We start from the raw sequence: 15,120 nt of genomic DNA, 5'->3' as shown, positions 1-15,120 counted from the left end.
CCTCCCAGTAGAGCGAAGAGGATTCTCGTCATCAGAGCGTCTTCCTTTCCTATCTCTTCTCTGTTCTGTAGCAAATTTTTCCACAATTTCTCGTACCAGACATAAATGAAAATCTGCTAATGATATTTTGTTCCCTGCCACTGTTCTGTGAAGAGTGTGAGCATTCAAAGGACCACAATATGAAAAATAAACTTTTTGTACCATTTAACAGATTTACACACAGATGCAACAGAGCTTAATAGCACATCGGAGTGGTCTACTGCTCCCATATTTGCATTGTAATCAACAACACATTGCGGCTTCATTACTTTTTCGCAAGTCGTCCTGTTTGTCTTTCCCATGTCACGCATTTCTGTAGTGTTGCAGGTAGTCAGCATGAACACTTCTCTCTTGTCGCACCACTGGATGGCAAGCATTGCGTCAGTTGACATAAACTCAACTTCTCCTCATTTCAGTTTCTTTTGTAGCTTTGGAAAGTTGTGCCTGTTCCTACATGCAGTACTGCATGCTGCTGTTCTCTGGCTGTGAAGCCAGAGGAACAAGGTTAGACTCGTATACCAATTGTCGACATACAGAGTATATCCACGTTCAAGGTATGGCTTCATTAGTGTTGCCACAATGTCACCAGATTTTCCCAAATTATGGACTTCAATTTCTGTTGTTGTGCCTGTGTATACAATGAAATCCAAGACGTATCCAGTTTTACAGTCGCACAACATGAATATTTTGATTCCAAATCTATTTCGTTTCAAAGGAATGTATTGTTTAAAAGATAATCAACCTTTGAACAATAGCAGGCTTTCATCGACACAGAACTGTATCAATTATTTTCCTAATTTAAAAAAAACTGTCATCTCCATGATTGGCTGAGTTGTCACTAAAATGCAACATTCTCAAAAGTGTCCGCCGCTCGTGGTCTCGCGGTAGCGTTCTCGCTTCCCGGCGGGGTCAGGGATTTTCACCTGCCTCAAGATGACTGGGTGTTTGTGTTGTCCTCATCATTTCATCATCATCCAGGAAAGTGGCGAAATTGGACTGAGCAAAGGTTGGGTAATTGTACGGGCGCTGATAACCACGCAGTTGAGCGCCCCACAAACCAAACATCATCATCATCATCATTCTCAAAAGTAACATAAAACGGTCACAGAACATAACTTTGCCAAAAGTTGGAGTACTCAGAAGTACATCTCTGGACCAATATTCCTTTATTCTCAACTTTTTAACACGAGCCATGAGAAGGCAAATACCAATGAAGCTATACATTTCCTCAAAACCTGTATCTTTCCAGGTGGATAGTCGAGAACGAACTGATTCTGACTTATTTGCCGTGGTGAAAGTGAAAAATCAGTTCATTTCAAGAGCTGTAAATTTCAACAGATCTTCTGATAGAAAAAGGACAGAATGCTCGAATCAGGCACTAGTTGGCAATTATGTCCTGAAGATGAGTCATCAAATGCATGAAGTGCTGGACTGAAATCACATTTTTGTCAATCAAATTTCTCATTCTCACTATGGTGTGGCTTTTACGAATCAATTCATCTTCACCTTCAGAATCTGAAGAATAACTGTCCCGGCGAGGTCTACTAGGTGAAATACGTGGAGGTGTATTACTACGAGATTCTTCTGATGAATCTTCATCGTCACTACATTCATTGAAGATGCCACACTCACTGTCACTGTCACCCCTTGTCAGTATCTCCAGTATCTCTTCATCAGTTCAATGATGCTGATGTGCCATTTGTCTGTGGAACTCAAAAGTGACAGCACTCTAAAAATCCTGATGAAACAGCAGATAGCTAAACGACACCACACAAGCAGAATGCAGAAAATCACGCAAACCAGCTAGCACGAGTGTCGAACAGCAACTGTGAAATCCATAGCAGAGTGTTTCCCAGATAGCAGGGACAGCAGCACAGAACAATAAATAGGGTACATCCATCCCAGGGAGTGCACAGGGCAAAAGAACTTGTGATGGGCCAGCATGCAGCCCTGAGTGGCTATTGACATCTGCAGGCCCACAGGCAGTGGAACCGGCTACAATATAAGCCGTCATTAGGACTCAAGTACCGTCCAGGTCGCGCGGTGAATGCCATCTGCAGGACCCATGGGAAAGCCGACTTTAGCGGCATACAATGTCTGCAGGCCCCGCGGCAAGGTGGAGCACCACAGCATATCACGTCTGAGGTACTCAAAGGGTTAAATGAGGCTAGCTTTGCTGTTGAATTAGCTAAACTTTTTTGACACGAGTTGAATTCAACTTACTTTTTGTTCAGCGACCAGTTCTCTGAACAGAGAGATGGGATTCTCAACTGTTGTAGCCAATCTGCTTATGGAAGAATATGAGAAATGTGCCCTACAGCCAGTGGCATTGAAATCTGCATGTGTTTTAGGTAAGCTGATAACACTTTTGTTGTTTTTCCTCATGGCAGTGGGAAATTGCACAGATTTCTGGAACATCTCATTTAAATCCCTCCAAATATTCACTTTATGATGGAGGTAGAAAAGGATGGCTGCCTACACTTCCTTGATGTGTTAGTCATGAGGAAGGATAATGGTACATTGGCACATGCAATTTATAGAAAGCCAGCTCTTACTGATATGTATCTTCAGGCTAATAGTTGTCACCATTTGACTCAGTGTGGAGGGGTACTTTGTATTTTGATTCATAGTGCCCCTTGTCATCTCACACCCATAAACTTTGTCAGTTGATTTGGCCCACAACTGATGTTAGCTTTTGCCAGAATAAATGTAGTGAGCTTCCCTTTGCCCCTTCCCATGAACCATGGACCATGCCATTGGTGGGACCATGGACCATGCCTCAGTGATACAGATATCTGCCTACATAGGTGTAACCACAATGGAAGTGTATCTGTTGAGAGACTAGACAAACATGTTGTTCCTGGAGAGGGGCAGCACTCATTTCAGCAGCTGCTCGGGCAACAGTCTGGACATTTGGATGTTGCCTTGCTGTGCTGGTACTGTGAATGGCTGACAGCAAGGCGAAATTACAGCCTTAATTTACCCAAGGGCATGCAGCTCTACTATATTGCCAAATGTAGGAGGCATGTGATATATCCCCAGACTTCAGGAAGAATATAATAATTCCAAGGAAAGCATGTGCTGACAGGTGTTAATATTACCAAACTATAAGTTTAATAAGTCATGGTTGCAAACTGCTATCATGAATTCTTTACAGAAGAATGGAAAAACTGGTAGAAGCTGACCTTGGGGAAGATCAGTTTGGATTCTGGAGAAATGTAGCAACCCATGAGGCAATACTTATCCTATGACTTCTCTTAGAAGATAGGTTAAGGAAAAGCAAATCTATGTTTATAACTTTTGTAGACTTAGATAAAGCTTTTGACAATGCTGACTGGAATACTCTCTTTCAAATTCTGAAGGTAACAGGAATAAAATACATGATGGAAAAGGCTATTTACAACTTGTACAGAAGCTGGATGACAGTTGTAAAAATCATGGGACATGAAAGGGGATCAGTGATTGAGAAGGGAGTGAGAGAAGGTGTAGTCTATCCCCGATGTTATTTGATCTGTACATTGAGCAAGTAGGAAAGGAAACCAAGAAAAATTTGGAGTAGGAATTAAAGTTCAGGGAGAAGTAATAAAAACTTTGATGTTTAGCGATGGCATTGTAATTCTGTCAGAGACAGCATAGGCCTGGGAGAGCAGTTGAATGGAATGTACAGTGTCTTGAAAGGAGGATATAAGATGAACATCAGCAAAAGCGAAACAAGGATAATGGAATGTAACTGAATTAAATCAGGTGATGTTGAGAGAATCAGATTAGAAAACAAGACACTTAAACTAGTAGATGAGTTCTGCTATTTGGGCAGCAAAATAACTGATGATCACCGAAGTAAACATGATATAAAATGTTGATTGGCAATGACAAGAAAAGTGTTTCTGAAGAAGAGACATTTGTCAGCTTCAAATATAGATTTAGTTGTCAGGAAGTGATTTCTGTATGGCACATAGCCATGAAAGTGAAACATGGTGTATAAACAGTTTAGATGAGAAGGGAATAGAAGCTTTTGGAATGTGGTGGTACAGAAGAATGCTGAAGATGAGACTGGTAGATCATATAACTAATGAGGAGGTACTGAATAGAATCAGGGAGAAAAGAAATTTGTGGTGCAACCTGACTAGATGAAGCAATCGGTTGATAGGACACATTCTAAGACATCAAGGAATCATCAATTTAGTCAAAACTTTCTAAAGCCAAGACTGGATAAATATTTCTTTATTTACAAACAATTGGTTTTGAGAGACTTTGCTGTCGTCTTCAGGCCTTCAGAAATTTATGTTATAAAATGTGTTCATTTTGAGTTGGACCTCATGTCAACTTGACAACTTGACATGAGGTCCAACTCGAAATGAACACATTTTATAACATAAATTTTTGAAGACCTAAGATGACAGCAAAATCTGTCATAACTGGTTGTTCGTAAATAAAGAAATATTGATGCGATCTTGGCTTTTGAATGTTTTACCATGTAAAACAGATATCTCAGCATGAGAAAATACAGTCTCAATTTAGTATTGGAGGGAAGTGTGTGTGTGGGTGTGTGGTGGGGGGTGGGGGGGAGGGTAAAAAACAGAGGGAAACCGAGAGATGAAAGATGCAGGATGCAGTTGTTATTAGGAGATGAAGGGGCTTGCAGAGAATAGAGTAGCATGGAGAATTGCATCAAGCTAGTCTTCATACTGAAGACCATAACAATAACAATGTAGTGAAAGACTGATCATACGTACATTGCACTATCAACCAACTATAAAATAGTTGAGTGATGAGAATAATGAGGCAGTACCTAAGTCTGTAGCTTATTTACCCTACACAGGCAGTATTGCCAATAATACTGGTCATATTCTGAGGAGAGACAGTGTGAAGTGTCAACCACCATTTAAGATTAGTATGGCCGTTTTAGAGTCTGTGAAGGATGATCTTGGTTTGTGTAAAGCAGATATCTACCATACCCCTGCAGTTGTTTCTTCCACCTTGGTTTGATCACCAGCACTGTAGGGGACCAGTATATCAAAAACATCACACTTACAGCAACTAAGCCAAACCTGCAATTGCAGAACATTGCCTTTGTACCTCTCAACTATTGGAATATAATGACACAGAGATTCTGGCGTGCACGCGTGTCTACTAGGATAGTATTCACCAGGAATCTGTTGACATTTAAGTAGCAAGTGACCTTACAAATAGACAGAGGTTTTATGCTTAAATTCTGCTGGAAATCCTGCTCTCTCCCTGGTCCAATAACAAAGGGACTTCTCATCTGTTGCTGTCTAATATTTCATTATTGATGAAATCTGACACTGATAATCTTTGATTTTGTGAAAGCTCTAGTTGTGCCTTGAAAATGATTATGTGTTTACCAGTTGAAATACTGGCAGTTGTCAAGGATGTATTCCAGTAATTCTTTTGAACAATTGAAATGCAGGAAAAAGTTCAAGTGCCACATTAAAATACAGTCATTTCTGCCAAGGGGATCAATAAAACAAAAGCAAAATTATAACTATTTTAGATTTTGTTGAAGCCCGGTGTACATTTTCAACATTTCATTTTCAAACATTTTTAAAATCAATCAATTTGAATTGAAATGGTTGATTAAGTCATTAAACATCACAATTGCAGTAGCCACCAGAAAGAGCGCAGGAGGCACACATCGGCACGGCGTGTCACGGACGGTAGTTGCCGCAAGTAGAGTCCTGTCCACCAGAGGGCACACGAGAATTCTGCTGCAACCTCTGCCGGCAGAACAACAACAACAACTCAGGCAGCATGGGCCGTGCCGTCAGTTCACATCGGGCATGCCCAGGAGACAGTCTCCGGTCTACGCTATGTGAAGTGCGACGGAAAATGTGAACCATGTTACTACAACAATATTGTTTGGGGAACATTTGAAGTTGGAAGCTTGGAACATTATTTATATCCTCATGGCCTTCTTTTAGTGCTCAATCTGTGGATTGGGTGCTATCAGTCTGATGGGCACCAGATCTCCAGTCTTCACATCATTCTACCTTCTTCTTTATTTTTGTGTTACCAGTTAAAGTTGACGTCTTTTATAATTTGATCTGTGTACTTTACTCATATTTTTAATATAGTTCTTTTTCCCATGCCATATCTGTTTATTATTGTGTTTTTGGAGCCCATTGTGTGTCAATGAAGGATCAATAATCTGAACTCTTCCTTGTTCAATAGTGTTCCGTAAACAACTCTCCCCTCCCACTTATTTAAGGACTTCATCCTTCATAATCTTTCCAGTCCATTTGATTGATGTGCCTTTACATGTAACACCACATCTCAAAAGAAACCAGTCCTTTTCTTTCCTCTGTGGCCAGAGTCCAGATCCGCAGATGTACATCATCACATTCTAAGTATGTGCTTTCAAAAACCTTTTCCTAATTTCCAGGCTGTTAAATTTTCGTATTAATTTATTTTTCTTTTTATTGAAAGCACCTTTTGCCTCACCAGTTCTGCTTCTTATTTCTTCATTGCTTCTTTCATCTCTAGTGATCTTGCTCCCTAAATAATTAAATGAATCAACATGTTGCAGTATCTTCTTGCATACATATATTTGGGCTGCATCTTATCCTTCATCACAAACCATTATATTTATTTTATATATATTGGTTTTCATATTATATAATTTTCCTTAAATTTTGCCCATTTTATTTAATTTGGTTCTTTTTCAATTTCAGTGAAAACAGCTATTTTAACAGCATAGCTATCCTTCTTCTATGTATTACTACACCTATCTCTAAAGATTCTGAGTGTTTTTTCCAATACCTCCTCCATGTATAGATTGAAAATAATTAATTAGTGATAGTGTACTTCCTCACTAGATTGCTTTCCAAATGTGTGCTTCTTTTTGTGTTGAGTGCCAACCAATAAGAACTGTTTCATGTTTTGTAAAGGTTCCACGTCAATTACAGATCACTGTAGGCTATTCCTGCTTTCTTCAGTACCTCGAACATTTTCTTCCATTTCACATGGTACTGAATAATATTTCTTCAGAGAGTTTTGTCGTTAAACTTTTATTAATAGGGTTTATTGCAGGTTTTTAGTTTGATTTGCATTATTGTGAGTGCCTGATGATTTGATGATGATGGTGGGGCTACTGATCATTGGAAGTTGTTAATTTCCACAGGCAGACTGATTTTGTTGCTATGGGCTCTACATTTAATTGATGCATGTATAAATTGTTCACATTTTTATGTTTACTTGTGAACAGTCAACCCAACTCTGTGAAAACACAAACAATTTGGATCGGTTTTATGTTTCTTCGTGCTATAATCTATTTTTGCTATTATATTTTGTTTCATTTAGTCATTTTATTTGCTTTTTATTGCTCCTTGTTTTCCATCCATTTTTGAAGATTGCCATTTTTGTTGTGAGGACACATGAAATGTGCCAAATTTAAAGATTCTCTCTCCGTTTGGATTAGTTAAAGTATGCTTTCAATCATATTTGCTTAGGGCACTGGCCAGTTCCATGTCCACTTATTGAATGCAAGGCCATATCTAGCACCCAAGTACTAACAAGATGACCATCTTCCACCACTTCCATACAGCTTAAAAAACTTCACGCATACTATTATGTCTTTTTCTTCTGATATATCTTATCAAAACACGAAATGTGTTTCTTTAATTTTGTATTTTCTTTTAGCTTTTCTCCCTTCTTAGGTCCAGAAACAGCCACTCATTTTTACTTGTATGTGTTGTAATACTGTACAGACACAACATCAGTAATAACACCAACCAAGTTTTATTTTGCTTCCACATGAAGAGATCCACAATGACATTGAATAAAGTATAGACCAGTACAAAGTCTTGTAACTGTAGAACATATCAGTTTAGAATCTTGTAGGTCAGCATGCAATAAGCAAATAAATGTAAGTGAGGCTGGGGACCTGGCTTGACGGGCTTATATTGGGCTTTTGTGTACACGGCACAGCACTTGCTGCACTGTCTGTCAGGCTGTGAGTCAACCTCCTTAGGCCAGCTGTGGATGTGCTTTTATCACATGCTGTTTGATTATGTGTGCTCACACTGTAGGGTTACAACACTCCTTCCCCCTTTGGAAGTGTTCACTATGGAAATGTCCATGTCTCTATCTGAGGGGGATAATTATTGGAGCACGTGTTGTGCCATCACAGGATAATGTGATATGAAATGACACAGGTGCAGTCAGACATAGTGGTCACTCCCCCACCAAAGAACATAAAGGAACACTGGTGATGACAGTGCTGTATCCATGTTAAATATGGGGAGGCACTCAGTGATGGAGGCAGCAGAGAATATAGAAGCGGTGACAGCGGCAGGGGCTGCAGGGACGGAGATGGTCCAGTGCCTGACTACTTCACCCAGCAGTAATGGCACCCAGAATGAAGACAACACTGGAGCTGGAGGAGGCGTGGACTGCACCATGGGGGGGCAGTGCAAATGGTGCACCACGGGGGTCAGTGCAGGTGGTGGAGGCATCTGTAGGGGCGGAGATCTCTCTGGTGTGTAGTGGTCACACGTGAATGGAGCCAATCGTAATGCCATGAAACTGAGCCATTGGCAGTGCGAACAGCGCGGAGGCAGCAGTCTCAGCAGCAACAGATGACCACTGGTATCCATTTAGGGCACTGGCCAAACCCGCAACCCAGACAACAGAACCCGGATGAATTGCTGCAAGCTGGAGCAGATGAAACAGCATATGGGGCTGGGGCTGTGAAGCAGCTCCACTGGGCTACAGTAGCTGACTGGAATGAATCTATTTGAACTCAACAACCGATTGAAGTCTTCCTTGGGAGAACATTGAGTGATATATTTTTTTATCTGGGTTTTGAATGCCCGGGCCAGCTGTTCTGCCTCTCTATTGGCCTGCGGGTAAAAGGGAGTGACCGTAACATGCAGAATGCCACACTTTGTACAAATATCTTCAAAATCTTGAGACACAATCTGTGGCCCATTGTCCATCACACGTGTATACAGCAATCCTCCTCCTCGTCATTATCATCATTTAAGACTGATTATGCCTTTCAGCGTTCAGTCTGGAGCACAGCCCCCCCTTATAAAATTCCTCCATGATCCCCTATTCAGTGCTAACATTGGTGCCTCTTCTGATGTTACGCCTATTACTTCAAAATCATTCTCAACCGAATCCAGGTACCTTCTCCTTGGTCTGCCCCGACTCCTCCTACCCTCTACTGCTGAACCCATGAGTCTCTTGGGTAACCTTGTTTCTCCCATGCGTGTAACATGACCCCACCATCTAAGCCTGTTCACCCTGACTGCTACATCTATAGAGTTCATTCCCAGTTTTTCTTTGATTTCCTCATAGTGGACACCCTCCTGCCATTGTTCCCATCTAGTAGTACCTGCAATCATCCTAGATACTTTCATGTCCGTAACCTCAACCTTATTGATAAGGTAACCTGAATCCACCCAGCTTTCGCTCCCATACAACAAAGTTGGTCGAAAGATTGAATGGTGCACAGATAACTTAGTCTTGGTACTGACTTCCTTCTTGCAGAAGAGAGTAGATCGTAGCTGAGCACTCACTGCATTAGCTTTGCTACACCTCGCTTCCAGTTCTTTCACTATGTTGCCATCCTGTGAGAATATGCATTCTAAGTACTTGAAACTGTCCACCTGTTCTAACTTTGTTCCTCCTATTTGGCACTCAATCCGTTTATATCTCTTTCCCACTGACATTACTTTCATTTTGGAGATGCTAATCTTTGTACCATAGTCCTTACATTTCTGATCTAGCTCTGAAATATTACTTTGCAAACTTTCAATTGAATCTGCCCTCACAACTAAGTCATCCGCATATGCAAGACTGCTTATTTTGTGTTCACATATCTTAATCTCACCCAGCCAGTCTATTGTTTTCAACATATGATCCATAAATAATATGAACAACAGTGGAGACAGGTTGCAGCCTTGTCTTACCCCTGAAACTACTCTGAACCATGAACTCAATTTACCGTCAACTCTAACTGCCGCCTGACTATCCATGTAAAGACCTTTAATTGCTTGCAAAAGTTTGCCTCCTATTCCCTAATCTCATAGAACAGACAATAACTTCCTCCTAGGAACACAGTCATGTGCCTTTTCTAGATCTATAAAGCATTGATACAATTCCCTGCTCATAACACTTCTCCGTTATTTGCCGTAAGCTAAAGATCTGGTCCTGACAACCTATAAGAGGCCTAAACCCACACTGATTTTCATCCAATTGGTCCTCAACTAATACTCGCACTTTCCTTTCAACAATACCTGAGAAGATTTTACCCACAATGCTGATTAAAGAGATACCTCTGTAGTTGTTACAATCTTTTCTGTTTCCATGTTTAAAGATTGGTGTGATTACTGCTTTTGTCCAGTCTGATGGAACCTGTCCCGACTCCCAGGCCATTTCAATTATCCTGTGTAGCCATTTAAGACCTGACATTCCACTGTATTTGATGAGTACTTGTCATTTCCTTCTTACCTCCCTTTTGAAGACTGCTAATTACACTCGAGAATGGTTTTCCAGCAGCTTGACCCAAAGTCTCCAACCTGTTTCCAAAGTCTTCCCAAGATTTCTTCTTGGATGCTGCAATTATCTGTTTGGCTTTGTTTCTTTCTTCAACATAACTTTCTCTGTCTACCTGAGTTCTAGTATGTAGCCATTTTTGATACGCTTTCTTTTTCCTTTTACAGGCTGCCTTGACTGTGTCATTCCACCAAGCTGTTTGCTTCGTCCTACCTTTACACACTACTGTTCCAAGACATTCTTTAGCCACTTCTAGTACTGTGTCCCTGTACCTTGTCCATTCCTTTTCCAATGACTGTAATTGACTACATTCAACTAACTGGTATCTTTCTGAGATCACTGTTATGTACTTGTGCCTGATTTCCTTATCCTGAAGTTTCTCCACTCTTATCTCTCTTCTAAGGAAAAAAATCTTTGGAAGGGCCACGACTGTAGCTGCTGTGGATGCTTCCAGGCAGCAGACCACATAAGAAAATTTTGAGAAAGTGTCAGCTACAATAAGCCAAAAGGAGTAAAAGAAAGACACACAAAATCAGCAATAATATGCTCCCAGAGGCACTGGAGAATGGGCACAGGGAAAGAGAGACCAATGATGTGTCAGCTACAATAAGCCAAAAGGAGTAAAAGAAAGACACACAAAATCAGCAAGAATATGCTCCCAGGGGCACTGGAGAATGGGCACGGGGAAAGAGAGACCAATGATGTCACTTGTTGGGTAGTGGTCTGCAGGCAGGTCAATCACAACACACATTATCTCATTGTGAATACCCAGCCAAAACACATGGTGACAGGCCAGCAACTTTGAATGAGACACACCCAAATGGTCCAGGTGGAGTAGGCGCACAATGTCCTGCCATGGGTGCCTACTCTTCAGTAGCCAACAGTAACACACCATCAAGAACTGAGAGGTGGTTGTGGGGAGCATAATAATTAAAAAATGGATCTGATGCTTGACCTGACAGTTTAACTGGCCATCCGTGGTGGACAAATTGAACAACCTTATGTAAGACAGGATCGGATGTGACAGCTGCCGAAATCCAAGAACTGGTAATGGGAAAACCATCCACAGTGGTTTGGGCTTCAGTGTTTAAATAGGAACACAACAGTTCATCCTGATCAAATACTGGATCAGGGGCAGATGGCAGTTGAGAAAGAAGATCCGTATTTAGCGTGTTGTACTGTGAGTTGGAAATGAATCTCATAGTTATAGGGGGGTGAAAACAGAGCCCAGCATTACAGATGGGCTGCTCTGTGCAGTAAAGCTGCCAAAGGATTGCAAAGAGAAACCAAAGGTTTATGGTCACTATTCACATGACCACGCGATACTTCAAAAGTGAAATAGAAATGGCTGACAAAAATTGTGATTGTCCGTGTTACATTTCAAACTGGCGGCCTGTAGCACTGTGAACAAGTCACGGAGGTTCCACAGATGTTCATCTATTGAGGAAACTGAGACTGCAGTATTGTCCAGGTGGTTAATATGCTCCAGAACAGAGGTCCTGAGCTGCTCCAAAATCCATCAGTAAATGGCAGGACGCTAGCCACACCAAATGGCAGGCATTGGTTTTGGTATAACCCGAGTGGGGTATTCCTTGTGAGGACATATTTGGAATTGTAATGCAGAGTCAATTGTAAGTAGGCTTCTGACAAATCTACTTTGGAAGAATACTGGCCTCTGGAAACCCATGCTCAAAATTCATCTGGATAGGGTGAGGGATAGATTTCATTAATAGACTGTGAACTTACAGATACTTTAAAATCACCACAGAGCCAAAGATTGCCATTAGGTCTTTCGACAATTATCAATGCAGCAAACCAGTCACCAGAGGAGACAGGTATGATAATATTAGAAGATGTAAGTTGATCTAGTTTGACTTACTCCTGTAAAGCTGCTGGGACTGGGTGGACACAAACAAAATGTGGCCGCACCATTGATTTCATTGTGATGTGAGCCTTGATAGCAGTATCAATCACTAAACCTTCTGAAAACAGGGAGGAGTATTCTGAGCAGAGCACATCAAGTTTCTGGTACAGAACTTGATCCAATACCAGACGCACTTCGTCAGAAATAGAGAACTGAAATTTTTTTAAGGCATTTACCCCAAATAAGTTTCCAGTGTGGGCTTCATGCACTACTAGAAAGATCAGAGGCCAAACAACTGCTCTGTATGCTATGGAATTAGAAAACAGTCCTAATATGGGTATTTGTTGTATGTTGTAAGTCACCAACTGAGGAATGACAGAAGACAATGCCACTAATCCTAGATCCACATACGTTTGGGAATTTTAACAAAGTTACTGCCGCAGCTGTGTACACTTGTACAGTAACTGAAACTGTGGCACAGCCAGGAGACACTGGCCGAGGGCATCAACGGTGAGTCGCCAAAAACCACAAAAGACAACAACAGCAATGAACGAACAATGAGACAACATGACAGAATGATAAGCCCATAGTGGGAACCAAATCGAGAGTCTTACATAGCAGTATCAAAAACTAAACAGTGCTGCATATAATGAACAAATGAGAGCAGAGTCATAACAGGACTGAGGTCCAGGTGCCCGCTCTACGAGCTTTATAGCGTGGCAGCGGACGCCAATACACTGGTGTGTCAGGCCCAGTCTGTGCCTAGCACTGAGACAATGACAGCAGTGCTTGCAAATACTAGGTGTGCCACCTAGCAGCTGTTATCAGTGTCTGTGTTTTCTGGCAGACTTCTGAACCCATCGGGCCTGAATACTAGAATTCTCATTTTTAACATTTTGTCCATCATGCACACTTCAGTGGAGAATTTGTCTGGGGCTACCATCACTTGAGAAACACTGTTCACATCCATTTTCATGTCTGATGAAAGAGGTTGAGTGTTGCAGAGAGGTGCAATATCTCACGTTTTCTTACAGTGGTTGGATGTCACCCAACACTTCGGGCATGTGCTCTTCTCATGTTGAACAAAATGATAAGGGCACAACAGGAGAGGAGCATGAGGCCACTGATATGATGCTGACTGCTGTTGCTGCTTAGCACTGCACTGCCCCACGTGGTGTGGAGACCACAGTCGTGTGGCCATGACATCATCTCCCCACCCCCGTGAGGTAACCAATGACAACTGAGGAGGAGAAGAAGCTATGGTGGCTACTTCACACCATGCTTCTATCCAATTTCCTGCTGTTCTAGATACATCCAAAGACTGAGCAATGTTCAGAACATCTGTGCGAGAGGGATTTTCAGATTGTAAAGTGCATTCACAAACTTCTCTACTATGGGCCAGGGGTATTATAGCATCACAAACCATCGAATCAGCATACGAGTCCTGGTGGACCTCAGTAATGAACTGGCAATGATGGCTAAGCCCACGAAGTTCTGCTACCTGCTGTCCGAGCTCTCTATGACTGTTGCAGCTGCTTTTGACAATGGTAGATCGTAATGTGAGCAGCAGTAACATATGTTTGCAATGATAATTAGAAGACAACTGACAACATTCCACCTATAGAGAGACAAGCAGGTTCCTGAAGAGGAGTCTGCTGACACAAAAGCCAATAAACACAAGAGGAAATCAGCGATAAAAATAAAGCCTTACATAAACTGGGGTCAATGATTCATGTGCTGTGTCCCAATCCTCCACCAAATCATCATACAGAGGAAATTGTGGGAGTTGCATCAATGGTGGTGGAACCTGGCATGACAGTGAGGCTGCCACATTGTGTATGGCCATAGTGAGAACCTGTTGCTGGTTGGTGAGAGCTCACTGTTGTTCAACAAGAGATTTAAGAACTTCCTCGACTGACATGTTGGCTGCACATCGAACCAGTGAAATGAAACACACAGAGTGGAATACTGCATCCATCACCAAGTATGTTCTAACACTGTACAGACACAATATCACAACTGACACAAATAAAATTTTATTCTGCTTCCACATGAAGAGCGCCACAATAACAATGAATGAAGTACCGAATAGTACAAAGTCTCAAAACTGCATAACACATCAATATACAGTCTTACAGGTGAGCATACAATAAGCAAGTAAACATAAATGAGACTGAGAGCCCATCTCACCAAGCTCTTATCGGGCTGTCATGCACATGGCACAGCACTTGCTGCGCCATCTGTCCTGGTTGCAAGGTGACCTCTCCGGGCCAGCCATGGAGGCATTTGTATTGCACACTATATGGTTACATGTGCTGTCACTATAGGGTTACGACTATGAATTCAGTCCTTGTAACTTTTTGTGTCTTACTCTTAATACTGCAGAGTGATTTGTGTTTATTATGTTACTGTTTCTTCCATAATCTTCCATTTTATGTGACCGATGCAGCATTTTCCTGTTAATGAAGAAACTTGTTTACACATCTGAAAACTCAATACATGAATGTTTTGTTTCTGTTTGTGTTCTTCTATCAATCTTGCTTCGATTAGTTCAGCAGTTGATAAGTGTTATACATTGTTTATATTGATAACATTTGTAAGTATGAGATAGTATGAATTGACATAGTTTCTCTTTATTTGCAAGATATAAAGAAGATAGATTTGTTACATTGAATGTAAACCTGAAATTTATTTTAAGG

General features: G+C 41.3%; 1 protein-coding gene across 2 annotated transcripts in view; it reads left to right on the top strand.

Annotated features, from left to right (window-relative positions):
• The window catches only part of LOC126092016 (intraflagellar transport protein 43 homolog), a 129,247-nt gene that overhangs the window by 86,468 nt on the left and 27,659 nt on the right, over positions 1–15,120 (top strand). The gene's annotated exons all lie outside the window — the stretch shown is intronic.

Source organism: Schistocerca cancellata, chromosome 7 (assembly GCF_023864275.1).
Source record: "Schistocerca cancellata isolate TAMUIC-IGC-003103 chromosome 7, iqSchCanc2.1, whole genome shotgun sequence".
In the NCBI taxonomy this organism is placed as follows: Eukaryota; Metazoa; Arthropoda; class Insecta; order Orthoptera; family Acrididae; genus Schistocerca; species Schistocerca cancellata.
Note: the sequence above shows the minus strand (reverse complement) of the source record. Positions and strands in the feature narration are given on the sequence as shown.